Genomic DNA, 16400 nt, shown 5'->3' with positions numbered 1-16400 from the left:
CATGACCATCGGCGCATGACTATCAACGTATATCTTAGGAACATGCATCGCATACCGCGTCCAAGGGAATTTTGTTGATGAGTAAAAATTGACTTCCAAATTTCAGTCACCAGCTATCTTTAGTAGGCTCTTAGCCATCGTACATTATTCCATGCCTTCCTTGATTCGCTCAAGGATTTCTGTTGCAGGTATACTCATAAGAGGAGCAAGCTCAGCCTTGCAGCTGAGTGCATCAGCTAGTACATTGGACTGCTCTGCCTAATTCTCGAGTTTATAATCAAACTCTTCCAAGAAATCTTGCCATCGAGATTTCTTTGGGGTCTGCTTCTTTTGTGTTTGGAAGTAGCTCGTCGCAATGTTGTTGGTCATCATAGTAAACTGACTTCTAAGTAGGTAATGCCTGCAAGTCCGCAAGTAATGTATAATGACCGTCATTTCCTTTTCCTGCACAATGTCCCACCGCTCTATTTCATTTAGCTTGTAGCTCTCGTATACAATCGGATGTCCTTCTTGTATCAGAACACCGTCAATAGCATAATCGGATGCATTAGTGTGCACCTCAAACGGTTTGAAGTAGTTTGGAAGTATCATGACTGGGTCCTGCGAGACAGCTTCCTCGAGACCATCAAAGGCTCGTTGGCACTCTTCTATCAACTTCCATGGTTGATTCTCTTTCAACAGACTTGTGAAAGCAGTAGCTATGATAAACCGACAAATAATTCATAAAGGCCAAAAAGGAATGCAACTTAGGTATTTTGGAATTAGGTTTCCACTCTTGAATAGCACGTACCTTGGTTGTGTCCATCATCAACTTCCCTTCTTTGACCCAATGCCCAAGGAATTCTACCTTTGGTTGAGCAAACAAACATTTTTCTTATTTGATATAAGGCTCATTATCACTGAGTACTTGAAAGACTTGCCTCAGGTACTGTACATGCTCTTCGAGTGTCTGGCTATACACCATGATATCATCAAAGTACTCCACCAAGAACCAATCTAGGAATAGGTGGAATAGCTTATTCATGAGTGTACAAAAGGTAGTTGAGGCATTTGTTAAGCTGCTCGAGGAATTCGTATGCACCATTTGGCCTCACATGCGGTTTCGGCTTCATCTTCAGCTTTGATCTTGACTTTGTGGATTTATCTCGCTGAAATATCGAGCCTATCCAAGTTAATCACAGAGATTAACTATCAAGGGTATTGGGTACTCGTTCTTGATAGTGATCTTGTTGAGTGTTCTGTAGTCAATGCATAATCTCAAGGCATCAAGTAAATCCTTTAGTTTCTTCCTTAACTCCTCAAGTTCTGGAAGGGCCATATAATATGGAGCCATGGCTGGAGGCTTGGCGCCAAGCTCTAGTCCCATCTCATGGTCTACTTCATGCCGCTGGTGTAACTTTTTTGAAAACTCAGTAGGCATGATGTCTTCATACTTTTCAAGGACATTTTGTATGCATACTAGCATCGAGGACTGACTTAGGACCTCTTCTTTATCACCTCGAAGGTCCCTTACTGAGGCCAACATGTAGTTTTGGCACTTCGTGATCCCTCTTTTGAATTGCAAGGCAAAAACCATAGTGATTGATCTCTCCATGCTTCTTAAGGGAACCACACAGAGCTTGTGTTCATCTAGCATCACAAGGGACTTCGAGATAGAAAGCTAGACCAAGTACTACTTTGAAGTCATCCATGGGCACAACAGTAAAGTCTAGCATACCTTGTTAGTCACCGACTTTGGCTGGGACATTTTTGGCTATGCCCTTGATGGGTATGGCCTCCGAGTTGACAGCCTTAATGGTGCCTTGTTCCTTTGTGAGACTTAGATCAAGTCTTTTGGCTTCCTGCTCATCCATGAAATTATGTGTGGCACTAGTATCGAGCATGATCCTCACAGTCTTCCTATTTAGTGAGGCATCAATGTAGAGTAGATCATTATCTTTCTTTCTTTCGGGGAAAGGATCTTTGTAAGAGCGCCCAATTGTTGGAGTGACCTCATCATGGCTTTAGGCTCTCTTGCTCCCTTTTTTGTTTCATTGAGCTTAGCCACAAGGGCAATTGTGGCTTTATGGTTTGGAAAATCGCTTGTTCAATATGACCAATCACATATGAAGCATGGCTTAGAAGGTTTAGAGGATTGACCTTTGTTCCCATTATGGGGCTTTTCATGCTTTAGAAGTCTTTAAGCTTTCACCATCCCACTTATGATGATCTTTCTGTGGATGGGACTTGTCTCCCTCACTCTTATTCGGACCAACCCTCTTTCCCTTGTCTTAGGAAGAGTAATTGACGAGCACTTTAGCAGTAGCAATAGCACCTTCAAGCGTTTAGACATTTCTCCTATCCAACTCCACCCTAGCCCAATCTTTCAAGCCATCTTTAAAGTTGAAGAGGGTGTCCTTTTCAGAAAGGTCCTCTATTTCAAGCATGAGAGTGGTAAACTCCTTGACGTAGTCAAGCATGCTACCAGTTTTCCTTAATTGTTTAAGCTTTACTCATACTTCCATATCGACATTATGAGGGACAAAATGTTTATGAATCTCCGACTTGAATTTTTCCCATGTGCTAATGTTGCACATGCCATTCTCATGTTCAGTGTGTTTTGTTCGCCACTATAGTTTGGTAACATCCCATAGGTGTTGGGGTTGATACCCTAAATCTCGTAGGGTCCTGTAGTTTGTAATTGTATTGTACAAACATCTTATTTATTTAATAAAATATAAGATGTTTTATTTGACATTTAGTAGCATTAAACCCACAAAAAAATAAATTAACATCCAAGGTTATCATCTGTAGCTTAAACATGTATATAGAGACATATAGGTGGATCATGTTTAAATGATAACCTAAATGCTTTTTAGTAGATGGATAAGGCTGGATACTTTATCCTGGTAACACTACGAATGCGACCCGCTTTGTAGATGTTACAATTGTTGTAAAGTTCTACAAATGATCTGATCCTGATCATTCACGTGGAGACATGTGAGCGAGGGTATTCTATACTAAAAAGATTGTATAAGATGGACCACGAAATTACTAGTCTCATTATATAACGACATTCATGATTGAAACTTACATTTCACCAGGATAACCATAGGTGACATGACTTGAATCCTGAGTGAGTAACTCCTACCTATGAAGGCGGTCCTTTGATTTGTATTGGTGAGAGTGGCCAGATCACCAACTCAACAAGCATATCTTTTTGGGGATTCATCTGATTGAGGAGTTGGGAGCACAGCTACACAAGACGAAATTCACTTCTTCCCCAAGGTCGTGGTAAGTAGATAAATTACTCCCTTAAGGATTGATTCTGGGGCTTGAACAATGTGGCGCCACACCCTCTCCTAGCCCAAAGAGGTTTGGTCATAGTTGAACTATGACTTATTTTCATTAGAGGGATAAGTGGTATTTAAGGAGTTAGATGTAACTACAAGGGCAAAATGGTAATTTTGGCTTAGTTGTACTTACGAGCAACTTGTGAAAGGTCATCGCCCTGTTGACTGGTTATATCCAATGGACATAGAAATATATCTATAATGCGAAGAGTGCAACTGTTGGTCTTTTGTGAATTGCTCGATAGTTAATGGATGTTGAATAATTTAATTAAAGAAGTTTAATTAATTATTCAAGTTCCATTGGAGCTTTAAGCTACAAGTTCATGAGGTGCCCTCTGTAGCTCAACAGGGATTAAATGAGAATCAATTTTGGATTAATTTGAATTCTTCAAATTAATTGATGGAATTAATTATATGTGATATAATAAATTTAATTTAATTATATATGATATAATTACTATAATATATATGATAAATTATAATATAAAGTTTATTTGAGAGAAAATAAATATTTGAATATGATTCAAATATTAATTATGTGAATTGGATTCATATAATTAAATTTAATATAAATGAGTTTTATATTAAATACCATGCATTAATGAGACAATGAAAATTATAGGTTATATTGTATTTGATACAATATCAAACTATAGATTATGTGTTATATTTGATATAACATAAAGTTTAATATATATTATATGATCGAGTGGTTAACATATAAATATATATTAATTTCTTATTAAAATATTTTTTTTAATTAATTTAAATTTTTGAAAAATTATTTTGGGAACTCCCTCTTTTTCTCTCTACAACGTGCATGTATGAGTGGGGAGCAAATTTGTTCGTTTTCTCCTTTTTCCATTTTTTGAGTTTTACAGAGAACTCTAGGTGAAAAACTGACAGAAGATTTCCCTAAGAAGAGTTCTCAAGATCTCACCCTCTCATTCCTCTCAATCTTAATTTTCCTCTCTTCTAAAATACCAAGAGCACACAATTCCTTGATTTTCATCCTAGAGAATACAGAGGAAACTTTTGTGGTGGTGGTCAGTTAGGGTTCCGAGCACGTCACAATTCTTGACTTTTTTTGGAGAAAAGAATTACGTGAAGAAGATTAGATCTTCGAGGGAGAGTTTTCTATTTACATCTTCTTTCTTCTCTATTTTATAATTAGCATGTTATAATCTTAATTAAATGCATAATATTTCTGTATGTTTCTTTAGAATTTATGGTTCTGTAAAAATTAGGATCTGCTCCTACTGCGAACCTTCACCGGTTCTTTCAATAGGAACATAGGGCATTACTTATTTAGGCTCTGTCATCAAACAGCCTTAGAGCTTCAAAATATTGTTCAAGTCTGCACAAGAAGTTCTCTACTAGAATGGCACTGCGAGTGCCATTATAGGTGTCCGATTTGGGCATCTTGAGGCCAGAGGCACTATGTGTACCGGGGTTATTGCTAGTGGAAGTTGGGCCACTAGCATTTCAAGGTGTTCCACTCTCATTTCTAACAATGTTTTTTTCATTATGAAGGCCATGGAACTTACCTTCAACAAAATTGCAAAGATCAGCTACCTCAGTCACCAATGCATTGAGCTCCCTCTTGAACTATCGTCTAAACTCCTCGATCATTTCCTTAGCTACCGAGGTGATCTCGACATTCTCTTAGACTAGTGCTTCATAGTCATCGCTAAGCCTACCAACCGTGAGTCGAAAATCCTCCAATCCTTGCTCAAGGTTGGCAAGTCGAGCATCGGCATGCTCTCCTACTGCAAGACCCTTAGATTTTGAGTATTTGGTTGGAGAATGATGCTATTTGCATCTTCAAGTGCTTGATCCCTCGATGACTTGCTCTGCGGGTGAAGTATATCCTTCCTCAGTGGCCATATGCGTAGCAAGAGCGTAGGAGGTAACTAGGTCTTGAAACCATTGCTCTGATACCACCTATCACGTGGTTGTTGTTTGCAAGCAACCAAACATGCAACACTTGAGTGAACTCAGTAGCTAAGACACTCCAAGTAAGCTTTTAGAGGGTTTGAGCCTTACTATAGCACAAGAAAATTCGAAAAGGGACAAAAAAGGGTAGGCACACGAGTTTGAGAGAATGTGTTTATTGCTTGAGAGATTTCAACTGATGGTCTGTACAAATGAGCCCCCTAGGCTATATATAGACATGGACACCAACTCTAAGGGGCCTCCACCGACTTGGTGGGAGGTTCCAACTGCCCTAGAAGGTCGGTTATGGGCCTATCTAGGTGCTTCTACTTATCTCTTTGTACGTTCAAGCCTTCTCTAGAAGTTTCTAGACATATCTAGACAATGTTTGCCTATGACCGTCATTAAAGGGTCCAGAACATTCCAGAGTATACCACCATCTTCTAGTATGTCCTCGTGCCTTCCAAATGGGTCTAGGGCCTTCTAGAGGCTTCTGGCGTGTATGGGGCCGCGTAGGCTCTTCTAGACATGGTTGGGGCCTTCTAGTGCTAACTGGCATTGTCTAGGGCATTTCGGATGCTTGGCATAGGCATTGGCATTGTCGAGTGCCTTCTAGATGTTTTTGGGCTAGTCTATAACATCAATGAGGTGTCTAGGATGTTCATCGTGCGTCTGAAGCTCAGACGCACACATGCACACCTGCGACAGAGACACGCGCGATAGAACACACCTGGCATGGTACGCGCCCGTATGTTGTGCGCACAAGGGTCGTGGCTGCACATCTTTTGGACTTCGTGGAGCTCCGAGGCTCCCCCTTGGCTGATGCTAGAGAGCTTTTGCAAAAATTTTAGGGACTTTTTGTGGGGCATGACATTACGCTTTAATTAATATTTAGGATGTTTGCTTGGTTTAATTGAATGATTTGGCTGCTTGGTTTAATTGAATGATTTGGCTGCCATTTCGTCGATGAGTTTAGTTAGATCAAGTAAATAATTGTGCACAAATAAATCGAATGCATGTTGATTAATGGAAGTCGATAATAAAAGTTACAAAGGAATCCCACTTGCTCCTGAAACTAGATTCTCCTATCATAAGTTACATTTATCTGCTGCTTTTACATTCCTGCTTATATTTTCTCGCATATTATCACTATCCTCGCCAACCCCCTCCTCCCTATTTACTGCTCCAACTGGAGAATTAGAATAAGGAAAACTCATGCTAGCACTTCCCTACGGATTGATCTGACCTTGCCACTATTGCTATGTCATCATAGTAGTAGTTGTACAACTCGGTATTATAAATTTTAGTTGATTAATAGGGGTTTGCAAGCGATTGTAAATCTCTTATGTCAAATCATTTGCATACTTATTTAGAACTTCCCTACGACCTTGTTCTACTTTTCTTTTGGAATAACAAAATTCTAAGTTTAGGGTGGTGAAAAGCACTTAAAAACTGCTTTTATTTAACTGTTATTTAAAGTTGTTTATACTTAATCTTATTAGATTTGATGTTGTTTGCTAGTGAATTTCGGTATTTGAGCTTGAGAACACAAGATTTGGAGTTAAAAAGAGTTAAAATAGTTCAATTGTGCATAACTAAGACATACTGGGGCCAAATCTACGAAAAGGATGAAAAAAAGAGCAAAAACTGCTCAAACGAAGCAGCGAATAGTGTTTTTTTAGCAGAGTACTGAGGTCCTTGATGTCGAAGTTTATTAGAGAACGTGGAAGGGTCGATTCTACCGCAGAGACGAGACATAAAGCAAGAATATGCCCTCTTTCCCTTTGATATCATGGATTATTTTTTGTATATTTATGCATTAATTTTAATGTTGATTCTACCTAAGAAAGCCATGTTCGTTAAATTCTCATATATCACTACAAGAATTTTGGGCTTTAATGTCGGTTGGAAAAAGTGAAACCAGATGTATAATGTCGTTTTTGTTTTTTTTAAAAAAACGGATCTTTAATGTCGGTTTTAAAACCGACATTGTAGGTATACCTTTAATGTCGGTTTAAAACCGACATTAAAGATCCACATTTCTTTTTTTTTTTAAAAAAAAAAAACAAAACCTTTCCCCCCCCCCCCACCTTCATTTTTTTTCTCCCCTCCCCCCCCCCCCCCCCCCCCCTCCCCCCAGCCCCCCACCCCCCGCCCCCACCCCCCCCCCCCCCCCCCACGGCTCCCCCAATTTTTTTTTATTTCTTTTCTAAACCCTATTTTCCCCATCAGCCACCTCCTCCCTCCCATTACCAGCCACTGCACCTCGTCCCGCCGCTCGCCGTTCCTGCTCGACACCATCTTATCGACTACCGCCGCACGCTGCACTCTCAAATCTTGCCGTGAAAGATTTGAGGTTGCTGGAGAGGAGTTGATGAAGTGGGAGAAAGTGAAGGGGATAAATGCTCCTAAAGAGAAAATTATTGTTTTAGTAAGGTTGAGACCCTTGAATGAGAAGGAGATTACGATGAATGAGGTAGCAGATTAGGAGTGCATCAATGATACTAGTATCTTGTACCGAAATACCTTACAGGAGGGGTCCACATTTCCAAGTGCCTATACTTTTGGTGAGAAATGCTAATCTCTCTTGGTTTTCAAAATCCTCTGTAAGACGTCTGTAAACATGTAACTTTTTGGGTTAGTATTGATGAGGATTCCTTTCACACATTTTTATTGAATGTTTTGATAGTTTCTTTTGTTTGAGCTTGAAGGATTTCGCTTCATCACTTGATGGTATTCTTATATACATGTTGTTTGTTATATGAATTATATATATTTTAGTGATTATGACGTTTTTTCCTGACTGTGGCTTTGTACATTAAATCCATGTTTCGAAGTATTTTTATGCCTGTACATTACGCTGTGGAAGGAGGCCATTAATATGAATATAATTTTTGACTTAATGATATTGTATAAGAGGTTTATTTAATTTTTTGCTCACTTTTTCCAGTGATAGATAGAGTATTTCGAGGTGATTGCTCTACAAAGCAGGTGTACGAGGAAGGAGCTAGAGAAATTGCATTTTTTGTAGTTAGTGGTATCAACTGTAAGTATACAATTCTATTCCAATTTGAAATCTAATATGTCAAGGCGTCTGAACTAGTCAAAACCTTACTCCAATATATATGCTTCCAAATTTCCAGCAAGTATTTTTGCATATGGTCAAACAAGTAGTGGAAAGACATACACCATGAATGGAATTCTTGAATATTCAGTGGCTGATATATTTGAGGGTGAGATAATTGTGTTTATTTCGCTACACTCTTTACCTTTACCGGAAGCAAGCTCTATTCTTGTCGTCTTTGTTTGTTTTATTTTCCTTGAAACAAATTTCAGCATGAAAAAAGAGCATTCATTATGAAATTTTCAGCTATTGAGATATACAATGAAGCTATTAGAGACCTCCTAAGCACAGATACTAGTCCTCTCAAGCTGCTAGATGACCAGGAGGTGAATATGTTGATTTTTTACGTGTAGGAAAAGAACTCCTATAGTTTTCCTATTTTGGCATTTTACCACAATTTTTGTTTGTCAACAGTGAGGAACTATTGTGGAGAAAGTCATCGAGGAAACTTTGAGGGACTGGAACCATTTAAGGGAGCTCATTTTAATTAGAATATGTGTTGGAGTGCTTTGGTTAGAGAAGGAAACCATTCTAAACATGTTTTCCATTGAAGAACAAATAAATCAACATCACGCCGGGAGTATCACTGAGAGTATTTATTCTGACAAACTTTTGGAGACCTACCAGTGTCTTTACTCTTCAAGCGAGGCCCTAAAAGCTTCTGTTGTTCCTTCGGTTCAAGCATTTTGTTTCCAGAGATGGTTTTTATCATTAAGAGCTAAGGTTTTAGGAACTGTGAGGAGCATACTGAAGCTGTTGGCAAACATTTCATATTGTATTAGTACTGATTATGGTAAGCTTGGGATAAACGATACCGCTGCCATCCATCAATCCGTGAACAAATTTACTAAATTGTCTTTAACGTTAAAGAGGTTGTCCCATGAATTTGATCTCATTGGAACAACTTTTATTGGAATGGATACCAAGAGTTCGAACATTATTTCAGCCCTTGCACTGAATTGCTCTCTGTTGGCGTTTTGTACTGGTTTTGCCTTTCATGTTCCAAACTTGGCTACAACTCTAATGACTGAAAATGTGGATGATTTTAGAACTAAATCACATGCAATACTCATTCAAAATCTGATTGGCAAGCTGTGGTTGGTAGATGATGAAACAAGTAGAATGCTTGCACAACTTTTCAAAATCAATGGAGGACCGAATAACTGCTTGCATTTGGTTTCAAGAGGCAAAATATTAGATGTGGGGTACAAAGTAAGAGGTATCTTGACTCTCTGTAGGTATGTTGTTTCTGAGTTCATCCATTTGCAAAGCAAGTCAAACAGAGTGGATGAGGGGACATTTCTCCAGGTTATCAAGGATGGCATGCGGTTTTTATCAAATATTTTTACACAGTGGATAAGCATTTCATTTCGAGTGCCCAAGTGCTTCTTTTGTGTGAGGTATACTTGCTGGCGTTTTCTTTTACCTCGTAGGCTAGCAGTTGAGTATTTATTTAATTTAATTATGTCAACTGAAATTCAGTAATTGACTTCAAATTTTAGGCCTTGCATTGGGTCTCAACTATTTGCCCACTACCAATGCTCATAAACTGGATGAAATATCTATCCCATTCGGCTTCCATCTATCGTTAAATATTTGTCTTCAACTAAAAAACATTGTGTCAAACATGTTAGTTCAAATCACCAAGATGTAGTGCATTTTGTATTGTGATTTGTCCTTCCAGGAACTCAAGCACAATGGTAAGAACATGCAAAAACATCAGGTCTTCCAATTACTTATTTACTACAGAGTTTTCTTGATCTTTGTTGCTTTTCGAGTGTTCATAGAAATGTTGGAAGCTGGAGCTTATCCTACAAACTATACACTCAGAATCGTGTTGAATGCTTGTTGTTCCTTGCAATCTATCGAATTCGGAAAGCCGGTTCATGCATATATCATCAAATATCATATAGATCCTCCGATTTAAATAGTTAGTATCTAGCTCTATAACAGAATCAATATTTCTATTACATTAGTAACATCCGATTTAAATAGTTAGTATCTAGCTTTGTAAGCATCATTCTAATATTCGATTTAAATTATTTGATCATTCGATAAGCATCACTACAAGAATTTTTCCTTGAATGTACCATTTATGAACATTCCCAATAAACATGGTTAGTTGAATATGAATTCTGATAATATTTTCACTTTCAATCCTTTGTCTTAAACCTTTTTTATTTGTGTATTTTTTAGGTGTTTGGAAGGGGTGGGGAGGAGATGGATTTCTTGCAACAGCAAGGGATTCAGGTGAAAATTTTTCTTGGTAAGTGCATTTTTTAATGCTTGCAGTTTTAAGCACAGTTTCTAAGTGTTTTCAAGTGACTCTAATAATATGAAAATTCCTGTTTGAGAAGTTATAGTGTTCTTATTTCTCTTTGGACCATATTAGATTAGAATGTAACACTCGTTTATGACTCATGGGTACTATTTGTTTCTAGTTTAGATTTGATTCAAAGTGCTCGAGTTTGTAGGTCGCACTATGGTAGTTTGTGGATTATTCATGCACTATGGTAGTCTTTGTGACAACTTTTGAGGTTTGAAGTATATTGTGAGCTAAATTTGCTTATTGATGTATGTGTTCTTGAATATTCATTTTTTGGGAATTCTAATAGTTCTGTTGAGAACAAGTGGTTGTGAAATATTTTTGGGAGTGTGTTTCTTTGAACAGGTTCAAGGTAAATTTTTGGTTTTATTGTGGTAGCATCATTATGCTGCCGAAAATTTTCCATCGTCTTCATATCTCATATCTAGGTAACCAAGTTTCTCTTCTTCAAGATCTTGAAAAAGAAGATTCTCTCATTTATTCAACTATTGAGTTTTCTTGTTTTGCAGATGCAACAAAGGAGTAAATATTTGGTATCGCAACCTCTTTATGCTTTTTCTTGGGGAACTTTAGATCTAACATATTCACTACAAGAATTTTGCCTTGAATTTACCATTTATGAATTCTTATCACATTTTCACTTTCAATCCTTTGTCTTAAACCTTTTTTGTTTGTGATCCTTTGAACAACAATGGTCAGACAAAGATGCCTATAACCAAACACTGCTGAAGCTAGGGGGTTGGTTCAAGAAGAATTATGAAGGGATCCATACTTACCAAGTGGAGAAAGACAATAATCTCATAATGTTTGTAAAATCATAATGTTTGTATTACTTGTAATTTTTGTTTTCAAGACCTGAATTATTGTACAGTCTTTTAAATTATAATTTTATAGCAGAATTTGTGGATTAAATGTAATAGATTTACAATCCATACATGAATAATATGTCATAGCCACAACGTTCAATGATGATGTGTCATGTTATACTTTTTGATCAAAAAAATGGATTCGGCAGAAATTTAAAAAAAACGGATAGATTCGGACTTCAATGTCGATTAATAATAATAAAAAAAAAACAGAGGCTTTAATGTCGGTTGAAAATTTCACTGAAGGTCTTTAATATCGGTTGGAAATTTCACTGAAGGTCTTTAATGTCGATTGCAACCAACATTAAAGGGTTGCAATCGAAATTGAAGGTTGTGTTATTGAAGCCCTTTAATGTCGGTTTAAAACCGACATTAAAAGCAACCGACATTAAAGGACTTTAATAACACTATCTTTAATGTCGGTTGTCAACCGACATTAAAGCCCGAATTTCTTCTAATGTATCTAGGGTTAGATGGATTTTATGGAGTATTAATTGCTAAACACTTTTGTGGATCTTGAATTTAATTTACATCAATACTTTATAGCATTGCAGTTCTTAATGCTTTTGAATGTTTAATCAATATTTGAATAATTTCATGATTTAAAATCATGCTTTAACTTAGTTGGATAACGGTAGTAATTATTGATTAATAGTCTTAATGCTTTGCATAATTATCTAGTTTCAAACGATTAGTAATTAGTAATTAAGTGAAAGAAAAGATTTTTTTTTTCAATAGGAACAATTGGAATAAAATGCTTCTAAATGTAAGTATTGTGTTTTAATTCATTCACGAGTTAAAGCAATTGAGTTTAATAATTCCATGGATGAAGTTTATTCCCTAGAACGTCTTTTTGCTAATAATCTCCATAGTTGATCACTTTTATTGCTTTCCTAACTTAGTTTATTTTAGTTGTATCACAAGTTGGTCCCCTAGATAAGAAACGATCTCTAAAATAGATAAAAGATTATCAATCCGATTTCCTGAGGACGATACTTGACCAAGGTCGTTTTAACTATACTATTACTTGATACGTGCACGTGCATTACACCAAATTTTGGGTGAACGAAGATGATGGAATTTTTGGGAGGTGGTGGCTAGAAGTTAGCCGTCGTGTAATTTTTGGGTGAACGAAGATGATGGAAAAAAAGCGAGTTTTGTTTGCGTGAGAATAATTTGAAGGAAGAAAACAATTGAAAAGAGAGACCAGAAGAGGTTTTCTACCGGAGAATCATCACCACACACTCTCTCTACCAATAGATTAAAGGATAATAAGACATTTTATTAGGCGGAAATTTCTTCCAAATTATTGGTTTTGAATTGTTCCATATCTAATTTACTTCAAATGATACGATAGAAAAGAGCTCGAAGACTTTTCAACTTAGATCCGTCATTATCAAATATTGTCTTTGGAAGAAGACGCCACCATCACTTACACCAAATTTTAATTAAGACCTCATTTACTCACTCATAATTAAAAATTGTTTGAACATAATGGATTTTCGTTGATAAATCAATTGTAATGGAACTCAATCATAAAACTAATTAGATTGCTTTTGAATATATCTCCTTAACCATTTTGTAAACGTAATAACTATTTTGTAAATGTAATTTGATTACGATTAAGGTTATTTACTTAACTATTTTCCAACAAAATTTTTATTTTATTTTATCTAGCAAATAACATCCCAAAATTTTAGATTTTTTATGGATAACTTTTCGAACAAATAATATCCCACATTTTTTAATTTTTTTGAAGTTTTTTAACATAGCCAATAAAATCCCAAAATTTTGGATTCTTTTTTAAATTTCTTGTTCATAACATTATCAAGCAAATAGCATACCAGCATCCGATAGTGTTACCAGAATAAGGTACCTAACTTCATTCATATACTATAGATCATTTTAACTATTTACTCGAACCAGATCCACTTTTATGTCTCCACAAAAAGTTCAAGTACTCAAATAATAGTCATGGGTATTTTAGGTTATTGGATTTCTAAAACGAAATAAGCAGCACATATTTTCGATAACAACTTATTGAATTTTCAGAATAAGTTTTATTGTTTACAAACCACGAGTTTTAGGACATAAAACCCAACAACCTCTCTACTATTCCTAAAAGCGGGTATGAGTGAATTCCATCTTGTACCCTATGTCCCCAGTTATCTACCGGTCTTACCCTGAAATAGAAGTTTATTGAGCCGGCGTTGTTGAACCAACCCTATCCGATGCAAATCTAAGAATAATCCCGAATAAACCGGAGTTCATAGTTATCTTAGAAATAAGGTCAAGTTACCTAGGACATTGCTTTGAAATAGTAAATCTTAAATAGTAAACAGCGTTATAAAATAAGAGTGACTGATTTCGTGGTCCGATCTTGTACAAACTCATTGCATAGGACGCCTCCTCTCCTCATGTCATAACATGTACGAATTAGGATCACATCGTTTGTAGCACTTTACAACTTCTTGTAACAACTACAGAGTAGGCCACTTCATTCATATACTTTAGATCATTTTGACTATTTACTCGAACTAGATCCACTTCTATGTCTCCATAGAAAGTTCAAGTACTCATATAATATTCATGAGTATTTTAGGTTATTGGATTTCTAAAATGAAATAAGCAATATATATTTTCAATAACAACTTATTGAATTTTGAAAATAAGTTTTATTGTTTACAAACCACGATTTTTAGACATAAAACCCAACAGATTTATCATCCAAAAAGTTCCACAAAGATTCGACCTCTGGAACTAATTATGTACCTTCTTCCTCCGGCACCAATAAGTGGAAGAAGGAAAAGGGTGGAAAGGGGTACACAACCAGTGAAGGTTGACAAGGGAAAGTGTTTCCATTGTAAACAGGATGGATACTGGAAGAGAAACTATCCCAGGTATTTGGCAGAAAAGAAGAAGGTCAAACAAGGTAAATGTGATTTGCTTGTTTTTTAAACTTGTTTAGTTGAGAATGATGATTCTACTTGGATTATTGACTCTGGGACCACTAACAATGTTTGTTCTTCATTTCAGGGAATTAGTTCCTGAGGACAACTTAATGCAGGTGAAATGATGATGCGAGTTGGAACTGGGCACGTCGTCTCAGTTGTGGCAGTGGGAGGTCTCCAGTTATCTTTACAGAAATTTCTCATTTTGAATGATGTATTTGTTGTTCCTAATTTAAAAAGGAACTTAGTTTCTACGAAGTGACTTTTAAAACACAATTATCAATGAAACTTTTCTTTTAATAAAGTGTTTATTACAAAGAATAGTGTTGATATATATTCTGCTAAACTGGAAAATAATTTGTATGTGCTAAGGTCGTTAGAAACAAATGCCCTCCATAACATAGAGATGTTTAAAACTGTCGTAATTCAAAATAAAAGACCTAAATTTCTCCTAAGGAAAATGCCCAACTTTGGCACCTAAGACTAGGACACATAATCTCAATAAGATTGAGAGGTTGGTGAAGAATGGACTTCTAAACGAGTTAGAAGAAAATTCTTTACCTGTGTGTGAGTCGTGACTTGAAGGCAAGATGACTAAAACACCTTTTACTGGAAAAGGTCATAGGGCCAAAGAACCTCTGGAGCCAGTGCATTCAGACCTTTGTGGTCTGATGAATGTAAGAGCTAGGAGAGGTTATAAATATTTCATCACTTTTACTGATGATTATTCAAGATAGTACGTTTATTTAATGCAAGATAAGTCTGAGTCTTTTGAAAAGTTCAAAGAAATCAAGGCTAAAGTTGAAAATGCATTAAATAGAACGATTAAAACACTTCGATTTGATCGAGGTGGAGAGTTTATGGATTTGACATTCCAGACCTATTTAATAGAACATGGAATTGTATCCAACTCTCAGTATCTGGTACACCTCAGCAAAATGGTGTATCAGAAAGGAGAAATCGAACCTTGTTGGATATAGTTTGATCTATGATGAGTTACACTTCTTTACCTAACTTATTTTGGGGTTATGTAGTGGAGACTGCAGCGTATATCCTAAACTGCGTTCCCTTCAAGAGTGTTTCCAAAATACCTCTGGAGTTATGGAATGGTTGTAAAGGTAGTTTACGTCATTTCAGAATCTAGGGTTGTCCAACACATGTGCTTGAGGCTAATTCTAAGAAACTAGAATCACATTCAAGGTTATGCCTATTTGTAGGCTACCCCAAGGGAACGAGAGGTGGTTATTTCTATGATCCTAAAGAAAAAATTATTTGTATCGACAAATGCTACTTTTCTTGAGGAAGACGACATAAGGGAGCACAAACCTAGAAGTAAAATTGTGTTGAATGAAATTTCCAAAGAAACTACCGAATCTTCAACAAGAGTTATTGAAGAGCCTAATACCTCAACAAGAGTTGTTGAAGTAGGTTCATCTAGTAGGTCAAATACACCTCGAGGGCTCGTTTTGGATGTGTTACTCAAGCAAACCAGGCGACATGGTACCATTGGAAAGCTCTTCGAATCTAGTTGCTGAAATCGAGCCTTTGGAAGGGAGATCTCACCGGAAAGAAGGCCGGAGAAGGAAGGAAGTGTTTGAGGTTCATTTTCGGGTGTTTCTAGGCACTCGATGAAGAAACCTAGATCTAGACCGAACCGCTTGGATTTTCATGCCGAAACATTAAGGTATTCTCATAGACACCTTTTTTAGTAAGTTTGTAGAAAGAATCTTGGCAAGAGAAGGGCTATGGTTCGAATTATATATTTTGAAAAGTTAAGCCTAGAAATTTTACTCAAGCAGGAAGTAGCAGTTAGGGCTGTCGAGAAAGATTCGAGGGCCCAGATTAAACCACAAGGAGTTTCACGCT

The 16400-nt window shown here is 36.7% G+C and overlaps 1 long non-coding RNA gene across 1 annotated transcript; it reads left to right on the top strand.

Annotated features, from left to right (window-relative positions):
- Positions 1 to 7473: 7473 nt before the first annotated feature.
- LOC150038564 (uncharacterized) lies at positions 7474 to 9286 on the top strand. Its single transcript, XR_016525316.1, has 5 exons — positions 7474 to 7834; positions 8218 to 8313; positions 8411 to 8500; positions 8638 to 8717; positions 8806 to 9286. It is a non-coding gene; the product is annotated as an uncharacterized LOC150038564 (long non-coding RNA).
- The last annotated feature ends 7114 nt before the right edge of the window (positions 9287 to 16400 follow it).

The sequence above is a fragment of the Benincasa hispida genome, chromosome 1 (assembly GCF_027475165.1).
Source record: "Benincasa hispida cultivar pf3 chromosome 1, pf3_genome.v1.1, whole genome shotgun sequence".
Lineage (NCBI taxonomy): Eukaryota > Viridiplantae > Streptophyta > Magnoliopsida > Cucurbitales > Cucurbitaceae > Benincasa > Benincasa hispida.
Note: the sequence above shows the minus strand (reverse complement) of the source record. Positions and strands in the feature narration are given on the sequence as shown.